We start from the raw sequence: 13,341 nt of genomic DNA on the forward strand, positions 1-13,341 counted from the left end.
GCACTGCGTAGGATCCTACGGTCTTGGCGTGCATCCGTGCGTCGCTGCGGTCCGGTCCCAGGTCGACGGGCACGTGCACCTTCCGCCGACCACTGGCGACAACATCGATGTACTGTGGAGACCTCACGCCCCACGTGTTGAGCAATTCGGCGGTACGTCCACCCGGCCTCCCGCATGCCCACTATATGCCCTCGCTCAAAGTCCGTCAACTGCACATACGGTTCACGTCCACGCTGTCGCGGCATGCTACCAGTGTTAAAGACTGCGATGGAGCTCCGTATGCCACGGCAAACTGGCTGACACTGACGGCGGCGGTGCACAAATGCTGCGCAGCTAGCGCCATTCGACGGCCAACACCGCGGTTCCTGGTGTGTCCGCTGTGCCGTGCGTGTGATCATTGCTTGTACAGCCCTCTCGCAGTGTCCGGAGCAAGTATGGTGTGTCTGACACACCGGTGTCAATGTGTTCTTTTTTCCATTTCCAGGAGTGTAGTAGGAAAGGTTGAAAGTGTCAATAAGGAAATTCAAAGTCTCGATCTAGGAATAATGTAGTGTCAGTGAAGTGAAATGGAAATAAGACAATGATAAGTTGTCAGACTAATATAAGGTAATAATAACAGCAGCGTAAAACAATGCAACGGGAGTAGGATTCATTATGAATACGAAAGTAGGGCAGAGAGGGAGTTAGTGCGAAACAGTTCAGTGATAGGTTTGTTGTAATTATAATCGACATCAAACCAAGACCGACATCGATAGTTCAGGTATACGTGCCGACAACACAAGCAGGAGATGAAGAGATAAGGAAAGTATGTAAGAATACTGAATGGGTAATTCCTTATGTAAAGGGAAATGAAAATCTCATAATTATGGGGGAGGAAAAATGGTTCTAGAGAAAGGAGCATAAGAAAGGATTATGTAAGAATATGGGTTTGGTAGTAGGAATGGAGGGGAGAAAGACTAATGGAGTTCTGTAACAAATTTCAAGTGGTAATAACGAACACTCTGTTCAACAATCACAGGAGGAGTTGGTACACTTGCCAAAAAATCACGGAGACACGGGCAGATTCAAGTTGGATTACATCATGATCCGACAGAGATTTCAATATTATATTATAAGACTACCTATTAGCATATATAAATTCGTATCTCAATTTAGTAATGATGAATTATAGGCTGAAGTTTAACAGAATCGTCCAGAAGAATCAGAATGGAAGTAAGTGGGATACTGAAGTACATTGGAATGATGAGACACATTTGAAATTCGCTAAGCATGTCGGTACTGCGATATGGAGTACCAGAGTAGGCAGTTCAGTTGATGAGGGCTGGACATCTATACAAAGGGAACACACAGATTTTGAACAGACAATCGTAGCCACAAGACAGGTAACTGTGAAGACACCTTGGAAGACAGATGAAATAATTCAACCCAAAACGAAAGAAGGGAATTCAGAAATGTTCAGTTCAACAGCAGTATAAATCCCTTGAGAATGAAATAAATGGGAAGTGCTAGATAGTCAAAGCAAATGCTTGCAAGAAAAATGTGAAGATATCGGAAATGATCGCCAGAAGGGCTGACTCAGCATAAGAAAAAGTCAAAAGGACTTTCTGTCGAATTAAAATACAACGTGACAACATGAAGAGTGCAATAGAAATTTCACTTTTAAACTCGGATAGGTTGGTTGGTTTATTTGGGATAAGGAGACCAAACAGCGAGGTCATCGGTTCCATCGTCTTAGAGAAGGATGGGGACGGAAGTCGGCCGTGCCCTTTCAAAGGAACCATCCCGGCATTTGCCTGCAGAGATTTAGGGAAATTACGGAAAACCTAAATCAGAATGGCAGGACGCAGGTTTGAACTGTCGTGTTCCCGAATGCGAGTCCAGTGTGTCAACCACTGCGCTAGCTCGCTCGGTAAACTCGGCTAGGTTGAAAGAGTACGTTGAAGGCCTTTACGAGAGAGACTCTTTGTGAGACGATGTGATAGAAGAAGAAATCGTAATCGAAATGGAAGGCATAGGGGATACAGTATTAGAGTGAGAATTTAAAACAGCTGTGGAAGACTTGAGATCAAATAAAACAGAAGGGACAGATAACACTCCATCGCAGTTCCTAAAATTACTGGGGGATGTGGCATGCAAACGACTATTGAAATTGGTGTGTAGAGTACATGAGACTGGTGACGTAGCAATAGATTTCCGGAGAAAATGTACACACAGTTCCGATGATAGAACGCCAGTAAGCACGAGAACAATCGCACAATCAGCATAAGAGCTCATCTATCCCAGCTGCTGACACGAAAATATACAGGAGAAAAGATAGACATACGAGACTATGTTAAATAACGATCAGTTTGGGTTTAGGAAAGGTAACATCCCCAGAGAGGTGGCTCTAACGTTGCACTGCACAAGAGCCAGGCAGGAACAATAATGTCAGATGACCAAGAACGAAGTGCTCAGACTAAAAGTGTGTAAGACATGGATTCAGGCATTTACCTGAACTGTTCAATTTGTACATAGAAAATGCAATGGTATAAATAAAATTCATGTGGAAGGATGGTTTTAAAATTTATGGCGAGAGGATATCAATAATAAGATTCGCTTATAACATTGCTATCTTTGGTGAAAGTTAAGAAGAATTACAGAATCTGTTGAATGGACTCGAGAGTGTAATGAGTAAGGAAAATGAATTGAGATATAACAGGAAAAAGACGAAAGTAATAAGAAGCCAGAGAAATGAGAGTAGGGAGGAACTTGACATCAGAACTGGTTATTACGAAGTAGAATTCTTCTATCTTGAAAGCAAAATAACCCTTGACGGACAAGGCAAGGAGGAAATAAAAAGCACAGTAGCACAGACAAAGAGCGCATTTCTTGCCAAAAAGAGTATAAAACATATGCCTTAAATTGAAGAAAAATTACTGAGAATGTACATTTGGAGCACATCTTTCTATGGTAGTGAATCGTGGACTGTGGGAAAACCGGAACGGAGGAGAATCGGAGAATTATAGAAGAATGTTGATACTTAGGTGGACCGATAACGTTAGGAATGAGGGTGTTCTCGGGAGAACCATCGAGGAAAGGAATATATGGAAAACACAAGAAGAAGATACAGGATGGTAGGAGGTGTGTTAAGTCATCAGGCAATATGTTACGTAGTACGAGAGGGAACTGCAGAGGGAAAAGAACGGTAGGGAGAAGACAGAGATTGGAATACATCCAGCAAATAACTGAGAACGTAGGATGCAAGTTCTGAAATCAAGACGTGCAGGAGATAAATTCCTGGCGGGCCCCATAACCAGTCAGAGGGCTGATGACTAAAAAATGTTCGGATAACAAGTGGTTGCAAACGGATGACAGCATCTCGTGCGGCTTGCACTATACTGGAAACATATACTGACTACGATACAACATCATAGTCTTCGTAAAAGGAATACTTATGCAACAGCTCCGTCGAAACTATGTACCTGTTTAGTGCGTGTTTGATGTGTGATATTTTCTTTTCAAATCAAGAACAGGCATAATAGGCTTTTAGGCACCAAAGTGTTTTCTACGTTAGTGCAGCGTTATAAAGAACTGACCGTTATTACCTTCTCCTCTTTTAATGGCTGGGGAAAACCGCACACAACAACAGGATTTGTAAAACTATACACGCACATGGTCCACAGAGATTTTTTGTACAGCTTCGAGAATGTTTCGGACGACAACTTTATACACCATACTAACTAATTCAGCGTGTCGAGTGGGGCGCTATTGTAACAGCCAGCTCTGTAACCTCCTTTCTGTTCACTGACGTCGCTGTGCAGACGTTTCAGATAGAAAGAACTGAATACATGGATCTTTCGATCGGTGCAAGAGTGGATTAACTTCACTGGCAAGTGCGGGATCAACATGGCTGGTTCGATTCACGGCCTGGTTGGAGAATTTCTCCAGTCGGGCACTGAGTGTTCTCTGGTAGTCGTCATCATTTCATCATCTTCGAGACGCAGGTCGTCTCAGTGTCGTTACATAAAAAGACTTGTGCCCGGCGGCGAACCACCACACGAGGGATAAGTAGATCACCGTCTCTGTTTTCTGTAGCGATGGATACCATATAACAGTATTTTTACCTTTGCGTTTCAAAAATGGTTCAAATGGCTCTGAGCACTATGGGACTTAACATCTATGGTCATCAGCCCCCTAGAACTTAGAACTACTTAAACCTAACTAACCTAAGGACATCACACAACACCCAGTCATCACGAGGCAGAGACCTTTGTGTTTCGAATTGTACGTTCGGATAATAACACATTATTGACTTCTTCACTGTTGTCTAAGTAATTATACAGGAACACTGGTAACTGGAGTGAAAAACCGAATGAATTGTAATTACATGATTAGGATGAGAAACCAAGAGAGACTCCAGGCCTCTTTTACCAAAACACTGCGAAAAAATATTTTTGAAAACATTCGGAACATCGTCGGGAGAGTTCAGGTGAAAGCTTCGTACCCTACGAGTTGAGCAAGGAGGCAACATTTGGGATTAAAAGTATTTATCAACTATTTGTTCACACACTTTTGGAAAATAATTTAGTCTAGTAGGGAAAACGAAGAACCTCAATAACAACTGAAATTATAAAACCTTGTTCGAAGCCTTTAGTAATAATGGAACCTGCGAGATGGCGGCAACATATCGACCGTACATCTGCAGACGACTATAGGTTTGTGTGATAAAGGACACTGCAGTTGCTCCTGGTGTGAATACCGTAAAACATCCACAGAAGAGTAAATTTCTAGATGGGAAAAGCACATGCCATTTGCACACATATCTATAAACGTATTTAAGGGCAGAATAGAAAATCGATAACGAAGCAGCTACGTTGCTTTTGAAGGAAAGAGCGGCGAATATGCAATGTTCTGATGTGCCTTGTAACAAGATACAAGGCTAATTGGTCTTCTACATAATGTCGCAGGCATACTTCCTTTCCACAAAGTGCAGCATGTGCCATTTAAAATATATGTAAACAATATCTTAACCAATAATTCACACACCTATATCACTAAACGACTATCGCTGTTCACGTATCATAATGCACAGCCGCAATTGCAGGTTGCTTGTCTAACGGTTTCCAAGGCCAACAAAAACTGCTTTTCACTGTATATCATGAGTGTCATGTGTTATTGATCCAACTGAAAAATTTAAAATCCTGTCATAAGTTGCTCATTAAAAGGTATAATTTAATGTCAAAGTTGTAACACGTAACCCAGACACTACAATCAGAAATTTTGTACACTGCTGGCCATTATACTCGTAATTGCTTCACCAAGAAGAAATGCAGTTGATAAACGGGTATTCATTGGACAAATATATTATACTAGAACTGACATGTGATTACATTTTCACGCAATTTGGGTCATAGATCCTGAGAAATCAGTACCCAGAACAACCACCTCTGACCGTAATAACGGCCTTGATACGCCTGGGCATTGAGTCAAACAGAGCTTGGATGGCGTGTACAGGTACAGCTGCCCATGCAGCTTCAACACGATATCACAGTTCATCAAGAGTAGTGACAGGTGTATTGTGACGAGCCAGTTGCTCGGCCACCATTGACCAGACGTTTTCAGTTGGTGAGAGATCTGGAGAATGTGCTGGCCAGGGCAGCAGTCCAACATTTTCTGTATCCAGAATGTCCTGTACATGACCTGCAACGTGCGGTCGTGCATTATCCTGCTGAAATGTAGGGTTTCGCAGGGATCGAATGAAGGGTAGAGCCACGGGTCGTAACACATCTGAAATGTAACGTCCACTGTTCAAAGTGTCGTCAATGCGAACAAGAGGTGACCGAGACGTGTAGCCAATGGCTCCCTATACCATCACGCTGGGTAATACGCCAGTATGACGATGACGAATACACACTTCCAATGTACGTTCACCGCGATGCCGCCAAACACGGATGCGACCATCATGATGATGTAAACAGAACCTGGATTCATCCGAAAAATTGACGTTTTGCCATTCGTACACCCAGGTTCGTCGTTGAGTACACCATCGTAGGCGCTCCTGTCTGTGACGCAGCGTCAAGGGTAACCGCAGCCATGGTCTCCGAGCTGATAGTCCATGCTGCTGCAAACGTCGTCGAACTGTTCGTGCAGATTGTTGTTGTCTTACAAACGTCCCCATCTGTTGACTAAGGGATCGAGACGTGGCTGCACGATCCGTTACAGCCATGCGGGTAAGATGCCTGTCATCTCGACTGCTAGTGATACGAGGCCGTTGGCATCCAGCTCGGCGTTCCGTATTACCCACCTGAACCCACCGATTCCATATTCTGCTAACAGTCATTGGATCTCGACCAACGCGAGCAGCAATGTCGCGATACGATAAACCGCAATCGCGATAGGCTACAATCCGATCTTTATTAAAGTCGGAAACGTGATGGTACACATTTCTCCTCCTTACACGAGGCATCACAACAACGTTTTTCACCAGGCAACGCCGGTCAACTGCTGTTTGTGTATGAGAAATCGGTTGGAAACTTTCCTCATATCAGCACGTTGTAGATGTCGCCACCGGCGCCAACCTTGTGTGAATGCTCTGAAAAGCTAACCTTTTGCATATCACAGCATCTTCTTCCTGTCGGTTAAATTTCGCGTATGTAGCACGTCATCTTCGTGGTGTAGCAATTTTAGTGGCCAGTAGTGTATATGTCTTGAGCCATCCTAAGTCACGCCGCGAAAATTACCCAGAATACACTCACCCAGAATTGAAGAATGAAAGCACTTAGTAGTTTCCAACAGACTTTACAGGTAACTTCAAACCTGTACGAATCTTTATGTCGCTGACGCACCCTGCAAAACGAAGGAACGGAAAAAGCTTATCGCTTAGACTGCTGCATCGAATGATGTGGGACACTTAATACGTGTAGATACGACTCCGACAGGTGACACGTACGTAAGCATCATGTCTGATCACCTGCATCCATTCATGGCCATTGTGCACTCCGACGGTCTTGGGCAATTCCAGCAGAACAATGCGGCACTCCACAAGTCCAGAATTGCTACAGAGTGGCTCCAGGACACCCTTCGAAGTTTAAACACTTCTGCTGTCCACCAAACTCCGCAGACATGAACATTATTGAGCATATCTGGGATGCCTTGCAACGTGCTGTTCAGAAGAGATCTCAAACGCCTCGTACTCTTATGGGTTTATGGATAGCCCTGCAAGATTCATAGTGTCAATTCCCACCAACTCTATTTCAGACGTTATTCGAGTCCATGTCACGTCGTGTCGTGGTACTTCTGCGTGTTCACGAGGGTCCTACACGATATTAGGTAGGTGTACCAATTTTTCTGGCTCTTCAGTGTATATACGTATCACAGATGCACGTGAGACCTTAGTAGGTGGATGTAAATAGACAAGTGGCTTAGCAAAAAACATACTTAACGAACGATACGAAAAAGGCACAATCAAAAAAACGCCTACAGTGAAGTGACAAGTTCGGTGAAGGAAGCTTTACAAAACATGCAACGTCAAAGTAGGAAAAAGTAAAAAAAAAGAATCGGATTGACCTCCTTTAAGTTTATCTGTCGTACATAAGTGAATACGGGAATAGTGCAGAATGAGAAACAGTTTAAGGAAATGTACTGCAGTGCAGCGCACCAAATACTACAGAATGCCAAAAGCTGCCAAGTGCAGATGTGAAATGATGCCTTTCGACACCAACAGCTGCTAGTAAGGAGGGAAGGAGCAGAATATGTAAAGAAACACCAATAACCACGGAAGATGCTTTATAAATAAAAGCGAAATGCATCTAGTGTAATTCTTTTTAATTACGTTGCAGTCAGATCAAGACCGATAACCTATAGTAACAGATGTTAACAGCTGCTGCGGAAGACGGCGACGCAAGCAGACGTATAACAGAGAATGGCTTACACTTTGTGTTAGCGTGTACACAGTTCCAAAGTTATGTTGGACTTAGTGATATTTAGGGGAGCATAGGTGATTAAAAGATGAAGTGGTTCTGAAAACTGGGAGAATGAGTTGTGCCTCATTTTATACTTAGTGTGCAGTGTTTAGTATATGTAAGTTAGGTATTTTAGGCTTGTTTTGTCTTATATATCTACAAGCCGGAAGATTGTGTGTTCATTTGTACGTAAGTTAGATATTTTATGGTTATTTTCGTTTCTGTATCTACACTCTGGAAGACCTTTCAAATGGGGGATGGGAATGATGGGAAATGCATGTTCCCAGCTTGCTGTCTGTCAGGGTGCAGGTTAGAAGAGTCTCGGTAGTGCTCCACCTCTTCACCAAGAGCGAAGTTGTGGTGATTTGGGTGCTTCCAGTGGAAGCTGGAGTAATTTTCATGGGACAGGAAGATGTGATATTCACAAGGCATCAGGGCAGTCTGCAGTTCACCCTGAATGCTTATAAAGTGTACAGTGAGTTGAGACGATTAGAGGATATTTTTGTTTAATCATGGCAAGAGATATAAGGGAAAGATATACTGAAAGAAATGAAGTAAGATGCACCTGTCCATGAGTAATTGTGAAGGCACATGCAGTAGATGATGGAAGTGGTACAGCACATGGTGTGTCAATGAGAAAGAGGTTGGTTAGACACAGGTGGAAGAAGACTGAAAACGGTTTTGGATCTGAGGATGTCGGTGAAATCGAGGAATTAAATGTCACAACAGAGAGAGGTAATATTGTGTTGAATGGGAATAAATTTACCATGGAATGGCACATCACACAGTCAACCAGTCTGGAGCAAGGGCTACTGGATAAAACACACACGCACGCACACGCACACATACTTGCATCCACACATATACACACTCACACACACACACACACACACGCACTCACACACACACACACACACACACACACACACACACACACACACACAGATATTGTCAAGTGGGAACTGAAAGTTATACTGGCCTGGATGGATACACTAGATATGTGCAGAAAGGCGATAGAAAGATAGATGCAGTCCTTAACAAATAACTTATGGGATGCACACGTGGTGGTGACAAAGTTGCAGGATGCAGTTTTACATGTTGTGCCAGGACAGCTGAGTCCACCTTTGTTAACGCTGGATCAGTTGCTGATAGACCTGTGGAAAGTACAGAAGGAGTTGCAGATAAATTTATCATCGAACCAAACGACTCAAACCTGTCACTGTGTTGCAACATAGCAACTGCTGAGATTAAACGGATCTAGTACGATTGTACGTATAAATCCGATTTCTAGTTAACAATGAGTGAGCACAGTTATAGTGGGAAACCTTTGGAAAGCTAGTCCAAGTTAAAACAAAGGAGGTATTGCTGATCTCAGATGACAGTAATAGTCAAGCATTATTGTTAGTAACCTCCCCCCATGAACCATGGACCTTGCCGTTGGTGGGGAGGCTTGCGTGCCTCAGCGATACAGATGGCCGTACCGTAGGTGCAACCACAACGGAGGGATATCTGTTGAGAGGCCAGACAAACATGTGGTTCCTGAAGAGGGGCAGCAGCCTTTTCAATAGTTGCAGGGGCAACAGACTGGATGATTGACTGATCTGGCCTTGTAACATTAACCAAAACGGCCTTGCTGTGCTGGTACTGCGAACGGCTGAAAGCAAGGGGAAACTACAGCCGTAATTTTTCCCGAGGACATGCAGCTTTACTGTATGATTAAATGATGATGGCGTCCTCTTGGGTAAAATATTCCGGAGGTAAAATAGTCCCCCATTCGGATCTCCGGGCGGGGACTACTCAAGAGGACGTCGTTATCAGGAGAAAGAAAACTGGCATTCTACGGATCGGAGCGTGGAATGTCAGATCCCTTAATGGGGCAGGTAGGTTAGAAAATTTAAAAAGGGAAATGGATAGGTTAAAGTTAGATATAGTGGGAATTAGTGAAGTTCGGTGGCAGGAGGAACAAGACTTTTGGTCAGGTGATTACAGGGTTATAAATACAAAATCAAATAGGGGTAATGCAGGAGTAAGTTTAATAATGAATAAAAAGATAGGAGTGCGAGTTAGCTACTACAAACAGCATAGTGAACGCATTATTGTGGCCAAGATAGACACAAAGCCCATGCCTACTACAGTAGTACAAATTTATATGCCAACTAGCTCTGCGGATGATGGAAAAATTGATGAAATGTATGACGAGATAAAAGAAATTATTCAGGTAGTGAAGGGAGACGAAAATTTAATAGTCATGGGTGACTGGAATTCGTCAGTAGGAAAAGGGAGAGAAGGAAACATAGTAGGTGAATATGGATTGGGGCTAAGAAATTAGAGAGGAAACCGCCTTGTAGAATTTTGCACAGAGCACTTGGTTCAAGAATCATGAAAGAAGGTTGTATACCTGGAAGAATCCTGGAGATACTAAAAGGTATCAGATAGATTACATAATGGTAAGACAGAGATTTAGGAACCAGGTTTTAAATTGTAAGACATTTCCAGGGGCAGATGTGGATTCTGACCACAATCTATTGGTTATGAACTGCAGATTGAAACTGAAGAAACTGCAAAAAGGCGGGAATTTAAGGAGATGTGACCTGGATAAATTGAAAGAACCAGAGGTTGTAGAGATTTTCAGGGAGAGCATAAGGGAACAATTGACAGGAATGGGGGAAAGAAATACAGTAGTAGAAGAATGGGTAGCTCTGAGGGATGAAGTAGTGAAGGCAGCAGAGGATCAAGTAGGTAAAAAAACGAGGGCTAATATAAATCCTTGGGTAACAGAAGAAATATTGAATTTAATTGATGAAAGGAGAAAATATAAAAATGTAGTAAACGAAGCAGGCAAAAAGGAATACAAACGTCTCAAAAATGAGATCAACAGGAAGTGCAAATGACTAAGCAGGGATGGCTAGAGCACAAATGTAAGGATGTAGTGGCTTGTCTCACTAGGGGTAAGATAGATAATGCCTACAGGAAAATTAAAGAGACCTTTGGAGACAAGAGAACCACTTGTATGAACATCAAGAGCTCAGATGCCAACCTAGTTCTAAGCAAAGAAGGGAAGGCAGAAAGGTGGAAGGAGTATATAGAGGGTTTATACAAGGGCGATGTACTTGAGGACAATATTATGGAAATGGAAGAGGATGGAGATTAAGATGAAATGGGAGATAAGATACTGCGTGAAGAGTTTGACAGAGCACTGAAAGACCTGAGTCGAAACAAGGCCCCGGGAGTAGACAACATTCCATTAGAACTACTGATGGCCTTGGGAGAGCCAGTCATGACAAAACTCTACCATCTGGTGAGCAAGATGTATGAGACAGGCGAAATACCAACAGACTTCAAGAAGAATATAATAATTCCAATCCCAAAGAAAGCAGGTGCTGACAGATGTGAAAATTACCGAACTATCAGTTTAATAAGTCACAGCTGCAAAATACTAACGCGAATTCTTTACAGACGAATGGAAAAACTGGTAGAAGCGGACCTCGGGGAAGATCAGTTTGGATTCCGTAGAAATGTTGGAACACGTGAGGCAATACTAACCTTACGACTTACCTTAGAAGAAAGATTAAGAAAAGGCAAACATATGTTTCTAGCATTTGTAGACTTAGAGAAAGCTTTTGACAATGTTGACTGGAATACTCTCTTTCAAATTCTGAAGGTGGCAGGGGTAAAATACAGGGAGCGAAAGGCTATTTACAATGTGTACAGAAACCAGATGGCAGTTATAAGAGTCGAGGGGCATGAAAGAGAAGCAGTGGTTGGGAAAGGAGTGAGACAGGGTTGTAGCCTCTCCCCGATGTTATTCAATCTGTATATTGAACAAGCAGTAAAGGAAACAAAAGAAAAATTCGGAGTAGGTATTAAAATTCATGGAGAAGAAGTAAAAACTTTGAGGTTCGCCGATGACATTGTAATTCTGTCAGAGACAGCAAAGGACTTGGGAGAGCAGTTGAACGGAATGGACAGTGTCTTGAAAGGAGGATATAAGATGAACATCAACAAAAGCAAAACGAGGATAATGGAATGTAGTCAAATTAAATCGGGTGATGCTGAGGGGATTAGATTAGGAAATGAGACACTTAAAGTAGTAAAGGAGTTTTGATATTTAGGGAGTAAAATAACTGATGATGGTCGAAGTAGAGAGGATATAAAATGTAGACTGGCAATGGCAAGGAAATCGTTTCTGAAGAAGAGAAATTTGTTAACATCGAGTATTGATTTAAGTGTCAGGAAGTCGTTTCTGAAAGTATTTGTTTGGAGTGTAGCCATGTATAGAAGTGAAACATGGACGATAACCAGTTTGGAGAAGAAGAGAATAGAATCTTTCGAAATGTGGTGCTACAGAAGAACGCTGAAGATAAGGTGGGTAGATCACATAACTAATGAGGAGGTATTGAATAGGATTGGGGAGAAGAGAAGTTTGTGGCAAAACTTGACTAGAAGAAGGGATCGGTTGGTAGGACATGTTTTGAGGCATCAAGGGATCACAAATTTAGCATTGGAGGGCAGTGTGGAGGGTAAAAATCGTAGAGGGAGACCAAGAGATGAATACACTAAGCAGATTCAGAAGGATGTAGGTTGCAGTAGGTACTGGGAGATGAAGAAGCTTGCACAGGATAGAGTAGCATGGAGAACTGCATCAAACCAGTCTCAGGACGGATGACCACAACAACAACAACAACAATTGTTAGTAACTCAACTCATACACTGTCAAAGTGCTGTGTTATAATCTATTCACCTTGGCGATGCATACAGGCATCATAAAATGGGAGATGCAGTTATACTTAGAGAGGACAGGTCAGATTTGCCCACATGACATCCTGTAGCCGCATCCTTTTAGCAAGGGGGTACAAATTGGATTCATTCTGTGAACGAAACATATTTGGTATGTCCCTAGCCAAGGGGTGTATCAGAGAGTATTGAGCTACATACTTTGCAAATAACAGCTGTCTGTTTATTAACATGAAAAGAAAACTAAGTAGAGCTACTAAGGAAGCTTGATAACAACTGAAATGCCGATCCTTGACGATTTCTAGCAGGTGCCCATTAAGACGAACTCCATCAACGTCGAAGTGGCGAAGAGTAGAGAAGATAAGTAACGACACAGTCTCACTACGCTGGGAGTTCTTGGGACTTGGCTGATGAGCAGCTAGGTACCATTAGGATACATTCCCATGAGATGATGGCACATAAGCAGTCAGGACGTAGATTCAGCAAAGCGACATCCTCTGTAGTGGCTGGCGGAACTTCAGCATCGTACGGGCCTCACGGCGAGGGTGAGACGTCGCCTTGATGGCAGTAGCTGTGGCACGCAGTTGGTCTGTAATGTAGACTCATAGTGGCTAATGATTGGTCGGGGCCCAGCGCATAACTGGCTGTCAATGTGCGAAGCGGCGTA

The 13,341-nt window shown here is 42.9% G+C and overlaps 1 protein-coding gene across 1 annotated transcript in view; it reads left to right on the forward strand.

Moving 5' to 3' along the window:
- Positions 1-13,341, forward strand: part of LOC124789283 (carboxylesterase 5A-like) — an 88,918-nt gene that overhangs the window by 44,971 nt on the left and 30,606 nt on the right. The window lies entirely within an intron of this gene.

The sequence above is a fragment of the Schistocerca piceifrons genome, chromosome 3, assembly GCF_021461385.2.
Source record: "Schistocerca piceifrons isolate TAMUIC-IGC-003096 chromosome 3, iqSchPice1.1, whole genome shotgun sequence".
Lineage (NCBI taxonomy): Eukaryota > Metazoa > Arthropoda > Insecta > Orthoptera > Acrididae > Schistocerca > Schistocerca piceifrons.